At 33.6% G+C, this 13,556-nt stretch overlaps 1 protein-coding gene and 1 long non-coding RNA gene across 1 annotated transcript; both read right to left on the bottom strand.

Annotated features, from left to right (window-relative positions):
• The window catches only part of LOC145789165 (uncharacterized), a 92,888-nt gene that overhangs the window by 15,572 nt on the left and 63,760 nt on the right, over nucleotides 1-13,556 (bottom strand).
• LOC114273940 (uncharacterized) lies at nucleotides 4,987-7,028 on the bottom strand. The gene is made up of 3 exons (XR_014333377.1): nucleotides 6,634-7,028; nucleotides 5,186-5,313; nucleotides 4,987-5,090 (listed from the first exon to the last, which is right to left on the bottom strand). It is a non-coding gene; the product is annotated as an uncharacterized LOC114273940 (long non-coding RNA).

The raw sequence follows: 13,556 nt of genomic DNA, 5'->3' as shown, positions 1-13,556 counted from the left end.
CGTCGCAGCGACTAAAATGGAATTAGTAGCCAAAAGTGAAGACTTTTGAAGACTTTTGGCAACTAAAACAGTTTAGTAGACAAATGTTTAGTTGTTGGCGACTAAAAATCAGTTTAGTCGCCGATTATATGGGTTTTAGCGACTAAAAAAATTTTAGTAGCGAAAAGTCAAGGTTTTTGGCTACTAAAACCATTTAGTAGCCAAAAGTATAGGTTTTGGCGACTAAAAAATAGTTTGGTCGCCGATTATACGTGTTTTACCGACAAAAAAAAATTTCGTAGCCAAAAGTGAAGCTTTTTGGCTACTAAAAAATATTTAGTAGCTTAAAGTCAACAATTGGCGACTAAAATTTAGTTTAGTCGCCCAAAGTGGAGGGTTTTGGCGACTAAAATTTAGTTTAGTCGCCAAAAGTGGAGGTTTTAGGCAGGAATTAATTCTTTTAGTGACAAAAAGTAATTAGTAGCCAAAAAGAATAGAATTGGCGACTAAAAAACAGCTTTAGTCGCCAAAAGTGGTCTCCTATTTTTTTAGTAAATAATTTATTTTTTACATAAATTATATTAAATAAAAATAATTATTTTTATATATATAGTTTTGTATTAATACCGGTCAATATACTATATAAATAATATATGTTGCATTTGTATTCATGTGATGTTATAGTGGCATAGTAGGGAGACTGTGTTGGTAAAGGTTTAGGATGTGGGAGGTTGGTGGTTCGAAACTTGGGAACAGCAGAGAGTAATTTTTTTTTTCTGAAATATGCTTTTGGCGACTAAAATGTGTGGTCGCCAAAAGCTTGACTATTGGCGACAAAAAAAATAGTCGGCAAATGTATAAATAATAAAAAAAATAATTCACTATTGGCGACTAAAAGATTAGTCGCTAAATGTATAATTTTCAAAAATGTAATTGACTATTGGCGACAAAAGCTTTGGTCGCTAAAGACCTGTTTTTTGCCGACTAAAACTTTTTTAGTCACCAATACCTCCGGCGACCATGTATTCACGACAAAACCGGCGACTAAAACATTTAGTCGGGGAAAGTGAAAAGTCGACTTTTGGCGACTAAAAATGGACTTTTGGCGACTAAAAATTTAGTCACCAAATGTGCTTTTTCTTGTAGTGTTATGGGCTCGAGTAGAATCTTGCTTGCGATCATTCATGCAATAAACTAGTAAACCTCAATCTTCATTTTATATCTCACCAATTTTTCTAATCAAGCTTGAGCAGCCATTACTTGGTTCAGCTAATATTGTTTTCATTGAACAATTTTGAAGAGTCTAAAAAAGGATAACCCTATGATTCTAAGTATGGTTACCAAAATCCCAATCCGGATCTTACGATTCATTTTGGCACAATCGATCCGGATCGTGTAAAAAATCCCTTACAGGTAGGATCATTCGATCTTGGTAATGGGATCTTATAAGATTGTGAAATCTCGATCCAATTTGTAAGCCTTGTTTTGTATTGTATAATATATTTTGTTGTAAATGTTATGTTTGTTGTCTAAATATCAATTCATGTGGTCCAAATGAATATATAAAAAAAAAAAACATAGTATTGAATCAAATAAACAAATTAGGATACAAACATTTAATAAAATACCAATTTAAGAAAACTGAGTAGTCGGAAAAACAAACTTAGCTTTAATGAGGTCTATATGAAGGATAACATGATTGTAATTTTACCCCAATTTTTTGAGAGACAATTTTTGTGACTTGAACCCGCTCCACTAGGAATGCTAATGACAAACCTTATCATTCAGTTAAATCGCTGATTTGACTTTTCAATCTATTTTCATATCCGACTTTGTCAAATATTGTTTTTTCACTTTTTATGCATTATTGTAGATTACAAAGTATTATGTTGTAGAATTTTTTTTATTCACCTTCTTTTTTAATCAAATGCAAAACTTTTACTATCAAGTTTTCTATTGTATAATATTATATTTACATTGTACATGGAGAATTATATGTTTCACAATATCTTCATTTCTTTTTAGCAGAATATAGTCTAGTTTTGTATATACTTTTTAAGAAATATTTATTTAAATTAAATTATTACATAATTTGCCTTTTCCAGTCGGATCTTACGATCCTTGATCTGATTCTACGATCCGATCCTATAAACACCTCCAACTATCCAACGTAGAATCCGGATTTTAACAACCTTTCCCACTTCAATGCTAACGGATCGAGAATTGAATGACGGTTTGTCTCATAAACATTCTTGAGAATGGCAACAATTTTACTCACTCAGATATCTCTTGTTCTAATGGAAAGACAATGCTGCAGAATATTGTGAGATTTCACCAACAATGTACGACAAGTAACTTGAATATGGACTTTAATTGTTCTGTATTGAAATGGTGAGTAATTAAATTAGCTTGGTTTTTTGAATGGAAAGTTTAAATTGCTGAACGTAAAATTAAAAGGTCTCGAACTTTGATTATTCTACCAAAGTCATTACATTTTAAGAAGAATGATGAAAAGAAACGTTCTTGCTTTTCTATGTTTTGTATGTAACTATTGAGAGTAAAGATATTATATATAATATGAACATTCCATCGAAAAGTTTTTGTTTCATTGGAACCCATATTGTAACTAGCATTTGTTTAAATATGGGATAACATGCTCGATAAGGCATGAGTTCAAACATCACAAGTGTTTCTTCATCGTTACATGGTTGATACTCAATATAGTTGGAATAATCACATTAATAGCTACATTGACAGTTATCTTCATTCCCAAATGTTATTATCCAAAGTTGAAAAAGTTCTCCACGTAACTAATGGAAATCATGATAGATCATGGAACCAATTGACTAAAAATTTCTTTTGTTTTGTTTTACATTCATAATACTATTACTTAATAGGTATGACATTTATAAGAAAGAAGTCTCTTTTCTCCTCTCTCTCTCTCTCTCTCTCTCTCTCTCTCTCTCTCTTAGTTTTTCTATTTTCCCAAGGCCTCATTTAGCATTAATGAAAGTAATGCCGCTGATGAAATGGTCCTCTAGGTGTTTGCCCATTTCAATTTTAGATGAGCTAAAGTTCAGTTATGCATCAAAATATCTAATTCTTGATTCATAGAAATCTAAGAGTTGGTGGGGACATTGACCACCTTAAGCAGGCATCGTATAATCATATTTTATTTTTGGGCATCGGAATTCAATTTGAACAAGTTCTTTGTGTTTTGTTTGGAACAGGGTATTGCTATTGCTTTTTAAGTAAACATGCAACAAAGTGTTAAAGCAGATTCTGTTTCTATTACTATCAGTATTGATGAAAAGCTCACTCAAATCTCACCTTCACCATCACGATCGGAGTGTTATATATTTAGAGTACATAAACAACTACGTGGAGTAAATGAGAAGGCCTATGAACCAGAGACTGTTGCAATAGGTCCTTACCACCGCGGTAAACATAGCCTACAGATGATGGTGGAGCATAAGTTGTGCTATTTGCAATTACTTCTTGAAAGAAAAAATGAGAGTAGTGCCGATAGATACGTCACTGCTATTATATCGCTAGAACAAGAAGCACGTAGATGTTATGCTGAACCAATAAGCCTTAGTGCAAATGAAATGATTGAAATGATGTTGTTGGACGGTTGCTTTATCATTAAATTGATGCGGAAGTTTGAGATGGCATTCTTGAGAGAAAAGAATGATTCTATTTTTCAAATGGATTGAATTGTTAGTAGCTTGCAGCGCGATTTAATGCTATTTGAAAACCAGTTGCCATTTTTTATACTCTACAAGTTATTTGACATGATTGAGGTTCCAAACCAACATAACAGGCTCATTTATCTTGCCTTGTGTTTTTTTTTTTGTGATCTTTTACCAGGTCCCGGTTATAGAGATCGTGTTAATGGAAACTCACACTTCAAGATCAGGCATTTACTTGGGTTGATTCACAATAATTGGCTTCCTTCATTTGCAGGGATTGTTCCCAACGGAGATGGCTCAAATAAAAAATGGATTATGCCTATGCAGAGGAGTTTGTGATCTTAATCCTATGATGTTTGCCACTTCGCTAACTATGTCGGAGATTGAGCTATCCGGTCAGCTCGCGGGGGTCCAGGGCAGCGCCCAGGCGGGGTCGAGGGGCAGCGCCCTAGAAACAAAAAGCAAAATTGCAGTCGAAGTTGTTTTTCCGCTTGAGTGGCCATTCCTGTGCTCGAGCAGAGATCGCGGCCTTTCAAAAGTTTCACTCGCCTGCAAAAATACTTGGAGTTGTTTTTTTTCACTTGAACGGCCATTTCTGCGCTCAAGCATAAACCCTATTTAGTCACACGTGTTTTAGTCACTCTGCTCGAGTAGCCATTCTTACGCTCGAGCGGAGATCGAGGATCTGTTTGTTATAAAAGTTGTGGTTCAATCAGGTTTAAGGGTACGGCTTCCAGATCTTCTTATTAGGTATTAGGGTTTTCATCTGAAGTTTTTTTGCTTGTTTCCTTTGATATCTGCGAGAGTTTAATCATGAATTGAGTGGATTATATCAAAGGGTTTGTTTAGTTTTTTTTATTCAAAAAAGAGAGAGTTGTTCTTTGGTGGATTTCGTGGAATTTGGGCTGGAAGCTTTGATGGATTTTGGAGTGGCTCATTGGCATGGATTCGACATCGGCGTTATGGATTTAATGTTAGACAAGACAATTCCGAGGTGAAGACGGGGCTAGAAGGGGCACATAGGGGTCGGTTCGATTTAGGCGTAGATTCACTAAGTAATTGAGAGAACACTTGTGTAATTCTTTTGTGTCTTCTTAGTGGATTGTTTTGTAGCTTTGACCCGTGATTTTTTTTATCACAATTGGATGTTCTCCAATTATGATTTTTTCACGTTAAAATCGTTCTGTCGATTTGTCTTGATTGTTTGATTGGAATTTGTTATTTACTGCTTAAAATCGATACATAATCACAAATCAATATCTCTGGGTTTTCTAGATTTTTTAGTAAGTTTAAGAAGAAAAAAATAATGAAGGTGAGACCCAAAATTCCACTAGGCACGGACGTAAGGACCTAGTCGAAGGTGAAGATAAAGTCCACTGGATCCCACTAGCTTCACAAACTTGACGAGATCATATCTCCCTTCAAAATAATACTGAGCAGACAAGTCAAAAATAAGAGAAACCATTTAGTAAAATAAATCTAACTTGTTGAAGTCAACCATGCAAGGCTATTACCTCAGATGGGATGGCAAAAACAATTACCGCACCTGTCCTCTGACTGGTTCATGTCCATTCCAAAATGTATAAGTTTGGATGACATCTGCCCCACCTTCCTTGCTCTTAGCAATCAGATCAAGCCACGTCTAACACCATTTGAGATATATCAGTTGGGCTTTCTAATGATTTCCCAACGAAACATACAGAAGAAACCTTAAAGAATCTTCAAGGAAGCATAATATTTTCCAAAGAAAATAAGTGCATAACAGAATATATGAACTACAAAAGAATGGCAAAAAAAGAACAATAAAAGATAAGAATAGCAGATGATACAGACAAAGAAAATTAAAATAGACTAAAATAAGCAAACAAATTGGTTCAACAATTGTCTGGTTAACACAAACCAACCTCAGACATGTCTACCTTTGCCACAATGCATAACCTTAGGGCTACCATTAGATTTGCATCTCATTCTTGGGGTTGGTGTAGAGGTTGGTAATAGCAAAATCAAAAAACCAAGTTCTATCCTTGGACATGCTGGCAATGACCTTATTCATAATGGGTGTTTAAAATCTATTATATAATTTCCCAAATATATAAAGGTTGGAAAAAATCTTGTGAACCAAGAGAATCACAAGAGCAAGTTAAATGCTCTGACTTCTTCTGATATTATAACAGTTACATTGCCTTTAAGACTCTTTTTTGAAGTTGAAAACGTAACAATCCTCTATGAACACCTAAAACACACCATTTCCAATTAAAGAAGAAAGTTAAATTTTGAGTGTTGATTTCTTATTTGTTCTCAAGTAGCAAATTTATAATTGCTGTCTATTCAAATTTCCCACAAATATTTTCCTATCCCTAACAAAAATGAAAAAATCCAAAATGTAGCGTTCCTTTCAAATTCCTGTCCAATGTCAACCAATTTTTGTCTCCCAGAAACAACCCAAGTTTTACTCAAGCATATACGTCGAGATTGAATAGCCTGTCCTTCTATTTATTTAGAGTCGTGCTACAAGCCTCGAATATTAAGGCACAAATTTGCCTCGAATTTGTTTAACCGATCATCAGACAAAGAGGCTGACAGCCGCGGTTGACAAGGTGACAACTGCGGTAGACAAGTGCTTTAACCGATCATCCGGGTAGTCGTCCAGCCGGTCGACCGGTAACCACAAATTCCCGCCTAAAGCTCTCGAGGCCTGAAGCATTAACTATTTATTTATTAGCATAAATTGGGAAGGTTTTCTAAACCCTACTACCATGGAGCACCAAGTGACCGTACAAGTGGCTGTACTACTGGACTACCGAATAATCACCCACTTAAAGTAAACTATTCAGATTAACAACAGACAATTCAAAACATAATAAAATTGAAATTGAATTAAACATAAACAAGACATACGATCATTATTAGAAACTCACCACGAAGAATGAAATTTAAAAAGTTGAATTTGATTTGTGGGTACCTCAGGAGTGGCGCGAGGGTAGTGAATTCCGGCAGAGTTAAGTATCTGACGCTTGCCATCGATGATTAGAGCTCAGTGGTTGTAGCTAACATTGAATGGCTTGAAGAACTTGCTAGCGATTACTGATAGCTGTAATGTCAACGCCAAGGCCAGACATTGAAGCCACGATCGTCGAGTCCTAACCATTTGATCTCTACACACACACACACACACGCACACACAGGGGGGTTGAAGCCTTGAAGAAGAATTGATTTGGATTAAGATACGGCTTCTAAATAAAAAAATTAATTAAAAGTAAATAAGAACAAAGACAGAGAGAGACAGAAAGAGAGAGAGTGCTCTGATGGTGCAACGTAACGAAGTGAGACGAACTAGGGAGTGAAGGGTTTCTTGGATTGCGATCGTTTACCTATTAGTCTTCCGTGTTTGGTGTGTGTGGGTGGCATTGGAGAAATTCGAGGTCACTTCGAATTTAGGCTTCGTTTGGGTTGAGTTGGTTGGGACTGAAATCACATATAGATAAATACGAATTTTTTAGCTTGAAGTTAAAAAAAAGTCACTTGAAAACTTTTTTACCAAACGACAATTTATAATGGGGCAATTTGGAAAGCAACGGTGTTAGGTAGCTTGAAAGTGAGCTGGTCCGATTGGTTCGAATGTCAAAACGACGTCGTTTTGACTTTTTTTTATTTTTTTATTGTCCCCTCTCTTTTCTCTCTGAAACAAAGAGACGAGAGAAAAAAGAGGGAGGAAGAGAGAAGGAAGAGAGAAGAAGGAAGAGGAACAGAGAGAGAGAGAGTAATTCAAGAAAATCAGAAGCATGAGGAGAAGAACAAATAAGGGTATGACAAAAAGCTTGTCATGCCTTGAGTTTGAGGAGCTAAAGGGGTTTATGGATTTGGGTTTTGTGTTCTCAGAAGAAGATGTGAACTCAAGTTTGGTTGAGATTATTCATGGGTTACAAAGATTGGCCAAGAAAGATATGATGGTGAAGAAAAAGTGAAAGAGCCTAGTAATAGTATAGTGTTTTTGATGAATCTTCAATTCTTTTGGGAGAGAGAGAGGAGAGAGAATCCATTAATGAATTAGTGAGTTTTTGGTTTTGATTTTAAGTATGAGGTGGAAGACGACCCACCTTCTTTCTCTTCTTTCTTTTTCTTTCTAGACAATTGGGTGTGTTGTTTTAGTCAGCTGGCCTTTATTTTGGCCGGCTGGTTTTATGAGACAAAACAAAAAACAGCATAGAGAGAGATGGAAATTTTACACCAAACAACATGCAAAATCAAACATTCAAAAGCTAATCGATTTCACATTCTGTTTGGTAAACATTGTAGGTAAATAAATGAAAAAAATTCAGAACTCCCTGCACCCACCGACACCGCCACCAATGTCGTAAACCCTTCTACCCACCTGCGCCGCCATCACCGGCAACCCTCCTCTGTGTGTATGTGTGTGTGTGTGTGTGTGTGTGTGTGTTTGTTCCCCTCCTCTTCTTTTTTTGTCCCTCTTCTGTCTATTTCAGAGAGAAAACATAGGGGGAAGGGAAAGAAAAAAAAAAAAAAAAGGGCCTTCAAGCCATTCGAGCCCCAACTTTTTTGAGCTACCATGCATTTTCCTTTTGAAAGTTAGCAAAAAGTTAGCTTTTAGCTTTTAACTATTTTGGATCATATCACCTCGCACATTTTTTATACACAAAAGGACAAAGAAGCTAAAAACAAGCCAAACACCTAGCTTTTAACCAATTTCCCAAATCAACCCAATATCTTACATTTTTTTAATTTAATGATGTGTGAATGAGATGATTAGTTAATTATTAAATAATATATATGAAAAAGAGTGTTATTTTTAATATTCTAATTAATTGTTATATTATTATACTTGAAAATTAAATCTAATTTTTTGTTTTAAATTATAATACTCTAATAAAAATCGTCTTAAAAGAGAATTTTATAATACACATCTCTTATCATATACACATTTAATTATATTATTTTTTTCTTTAATTATGACTAATTTATAAAGGTCATTTCAATAAAGTAACACCCTTCGCACTCTTAAAATATTAAAATGTACTGTTTTGGCCTTAGGGCCTCCTCTCAACCCCCCCCCAAAAAAAAAAAAAAAAAAAAAAAACTAAATGTACTTTTAAATTATTTTATAATACTTTTATGTCACAATTATCTGTAACCATTAGATTAACATGTGTACGTGTATATCCTGTTATTCTGTATATTATTACAATAACATTGCTCGATATAAGAGTTTGACTTGGTAGATGAAATCTGGGATTTGAAAGTAAAGTCCCGGATCATAAAAAATAAACTTGTTTCGAAAGACTTATTCAAAAAAATATTGCGGGATATTATTTATTTTGATACTAGTTATGAATTTTGTCAAAAATATGTTAACCCGGCTAACTTTAAAAAATTACTCAAACAAAGCTTCAACTCCAATTATTGAAAATCCAAATTTAATTTATTAAGGTCAGGCCATGCTTGCGCAAACAAATTTGAATAAAAGGTTGGACTTGGGCAATTCGTATAATTTGGAAGGAGTATAGACAACTCTTAATTTGGCTAAACCTATCTGAATTGAGGGGAAATTATTTAATATTCTTGGAGTACCATGCATTTGTATTCCTTAATCAATTATTATTCAATGGGTCTCCTCATGTTTCCCAATCACTCAACACAATATCCCATCTATCTATCTTTTCCACCAATCACAACACTATGAAATATCACGTGTCTATACTTTGGGCTTACTGAATAATTACTCTTGAATTGAGAAACAGGGGTAAGAGCCATTAATGGAAAAGTAAAATTTAGCTTCATTGCTTCTATCATTCACACTCCTTTTCTTCTATTTTTTTGTCTTTGACTTGATAATAAATAAATAAATAAACAGAAGAGGTAATCAACCGTAGCAATCATTTACCATAACTGTAAGAAAATATTTTCGGAAAATCAATTCAATGCAAATATTGGTCTCGGTCACAATCTATATTAAATGTACAGAATTTCAATAAAGAATTTCTTGTATTTTATTTTTATTATTTATTTGCATTGAATTGATTTTCCGAAAATATTTTCCCACAGTAACAACAATAATATGCCAAACTAATTGCTAAAGAAGAGACAATACTTCTCAGATATAATATAGATCACAAATTTATATCCCATATTTACATTTCAAATTTTAATGTCTGTTTTGATACATTCAAAGTAGTATTTTTTTTTTTTTTTTTGGCCCAAGTCAAGTTATTGGATTGATGATTGATTAGCTGGGAACCCAACAGTTCAAGTACATGACTTTTCTCATAGACACCTCCGATTGCTCCTTCGCCTTCTCTTCCCTCCTCATTGTTGTTATTGTGTTCGCAACCATGACCGACGATGAAAAGAGCTTCTTTCTTTGAAAAACTGTACTGGGTGTGCATATGATTGGGCACAATGCCACCTTAAAAAACATTCCCAATCAAGAAGCTGTCTCTCATATAGATATAGATAAATAAAAGTGGTGATACTCTCTTTTTACAAACCATAAAATCTAGGTTTAAATTTTAAATTTCATTGACTAATGAATGGGCTAGCCAATCAATATTTTTTTAATTGTTATTAAAAATATAAAAATTAAGAAATTTTTGTTTCAAGTTTTAAAGTTCCAAGAATATTTTGTTCTTAAAACTTCACGTTTACTTATTAAATTAATATATAGATATGTGTGTATATAAGTAGTTTTATCATTGAAAAAATATTTAATAAATTATACTTTTCCAATGAAATTTTCATCGAAACCTATTAACATTATGTCGTGATGACTAATTCATGTGTTAATAAAATTCCAAGAAAATTTTATCAAAAAAGTGAAACTTATTTTATATTTTTCTTTTTTTTATCAATGAAATTTTTTTTATTGATGAAAGGAAATGTGCAGATGAATATATTACTATATTTTTCCTTTTACCAAGCATGCATGGATAGTGCCTTTTCCTGCTATTTATTTATTTATTTATTTATTTATTCTTTTTTTGTTTTCCTTATTGAGCGTTCACAATGGAGATTGCACAAAGTCCAAGTGCAACCTACACTTCAAAGTGCCTTAGGTTGTCTTTAGTATCAAATCTATATCCAAATTTATAAATTAAATATAGCGTGAATGATTAAATGAAATTGATTTTAAAATAAAATAAAAAAAGCAAAAAATAAAATTTTAATGAAAGTAATTGAATGCTAAATATAATTAACCCATGTGAATAATGTTAAAAAGGAAATGGTAAATTGCAAATACACCTTCTGAAATTTAATTAACGAATTATCTCTTATAATTTGAAAAATTACAAATATCGCCTTGTTAAAATTTCTTATTTTGCAAAATTAACTAAAAAAATAAAATTCATAACTATCCTCCTATACAATAATAAAATTACATGTATTAATAATTACAATATATTTTTGACATTATTAAAAATTATTAATAGAATTGACGATTTATTAATAAAATGGATAATTTGTTATGAAATTAGAAATATCAAGAGGTGAAATGTAATTTTTAAAATCACAAAGAGTATTTCATATTTTAAATAAATCGTAAGAACTGTATTTGTAATCTATTAGAAAGGGAAAAGATGTAACTTACATGGAGCTTAATCATTTCATCAGATGTCCTCTGTCTTGTTGTTCTGAAAAAGGAAGGGCCTATTGATGCCGTCGACCCAGGAGGTATTGGTGATTGAGCTTCTTGTATTTGAAATATTCATTCACCATCATCATCGTCATCATCATCATCAATCGTGCAATCATGGACACCAATCTGCAGACAAACAAACATGAGAAACTCATGCTAGTGCGTAAATATGTATGTATTTATTTATTTGTTAATTGTTTATTTTGAAAAAAAAAAAGGCAAATTTTACTTTACCCCTTATGGTTTGAGTTGGGTACGATTTACCCCATGATATTCGGATATCACCACATAACCCCCTGTGGTTGATGGACTAAAACACACACTAACTTCTGTTAACAGAAGTTGTAAATTGACAATAATACCCTCATATATATATATATATATATTATTTCAGGAGAAATCTAGTTCTTTCTCTCTTCATCTTCATCTTCTTCTTCTCTCTCTCTCCATTTCAAACTTTATATGTGTACATACATATACATATATATACATATACAATCTCATCTTCATCTTCATGTTCATCTTCATCTTCTTCAACACCTTTATTAAAACCCATAATAATCACAAACATTTTCTGGGTTCTCTACTTTTTGGATCAAAGCTAAAGAAGGGTTCAGAGAATTAGGATTGTCCCATTAAATTTAATGATATAATATCTAATTATTATTTGAGAAATTATACAAACACTTTTTAGTTGTATTTGCCTCAAATTCAAACCAAAATGGGATCAAGAAAAAGTGTGATTGGGTTATATATATATAATATGCACATATATAAAAAGTTTGATTCAGAAATTATACAACTAAAATATATATATATATATATATATATATAAAGTTTGATTCAGAAGTTATAAAACTAAAAAAAAAAAAAATTGATTAGGTTGTATATATATATAAAGTTTGATTATAAACAATGACATCAATATCCAAATCTATAAACCTCTACCCAAGAAGGAAAAAAAAAAAAGAAAAAAGATGAAAGATGGTTTATACAAATGCAATCTCATCTTCACTGTGCATATATATATATATATATATATGTGTGTGTGTGTGTGTGTGTGTGTGTGTGTGTGTGTGTGTGTATATGTGTGCGCGCGCGTGTAAAATATAATTTTGGGGATGAATCAATTTGATGTGGGAGGGGGTTTAAGGATGGCGTGTGAGGGGAGGGGCTGCGGTGGTGGTGTGATGGACATGGGTGGTAGTTTGAGGGAAGGAGAGAAAGAGAGAGAGAGAGAGAGAGAGAAGAGGTGGTGAAGAAAAAGAAGGTAAAAATAGAATGGCATCTTTTGTAAATTTGAAGAGATAGAAAGGGTATTTTCGTCATAAAAATGGACTCACTCTCTATAGAGGCGCTTGACTTTCACATTCCGTTATCTTAGACAGAAAAGCTAACTGTGCATTTTAGTCTATCAACCACAGGGGGTTATGTGGTGATATCCGAATGTCAAGGGGGTAAACCATACCCTGCCCAAACCACAGACGGGATGTAATTAGCACACAGAGGTTGGGAGTTGTCATAAAAAACACCATAAACTTAGTCGAAAAAGGCCTTTCGGGGCCAAAAATTCAAAGCAGCCCCCGAACCACTCTGTGGATGGCACGGGTAGCTTCCTTGTGTCAAATAGGACCTGTGGAGACAGACGGGATGTAATTAGCACGCGTAGGTTAGGAGTTGGTGTGAAAAATGCCATAAACTTAGCCAAAAAAGGCCTTTCGGAGTCGAAAATTTGAAACAACCCCCGAACCACTCTATGGATGGCACGGGTAGCTTCCTCATGTGAAATAGGACCTGTAGGGACATACGAGATGTAATTAGGATGCGTAGGTTGGGACTTGGCGTGAAAAACGTCACAAACTTAGCCGAAAAAGGCCTTTCGCGGCCGAAAATTCAAAGTAGCCCCCAATATGGTTTACTGTCCTTGCCTTAGAAGGGAACCAAAAATCACTGACCATACAAGTACTGCATTGAAAGATAACATTAAAAAGAACCCTCAAAGCAAAGAGGCTAAGCTCCAAAATTGTGCCTTTTTAGCCCCAAATCCCATGAACACTATTCATATATCAATTATATGGAAAGCAATAACAACATAATTTAAGTTTTTTTCAAAGTCAAGTGACAGAGACTTTGTACATTTGAGCAATTCTGGAAAATTCATGTAACGCCCCAATTTCCTATGCCCAAATGATAATACAACCATCATGACTCCTTAAAGGAAAACTGAAATAATTCTT

Source organism: Camellia sinensis, chromosome 6, assembly GCF_055761805.1.
Source record: "Camellia sinensis isolate YWXY chromosome 6, ASM5576180v1, whole genome shotgun sequence".
Lineage (NCBI taxonomy): Eukaryota > Viridiplantae > Streptophyta > Magnoliopsida > Ericales > Theaceae > Camellia > Camellia sinensis.
This window is presented reverse-complemented; position numbering and strand designations above follow the sequence as displayed.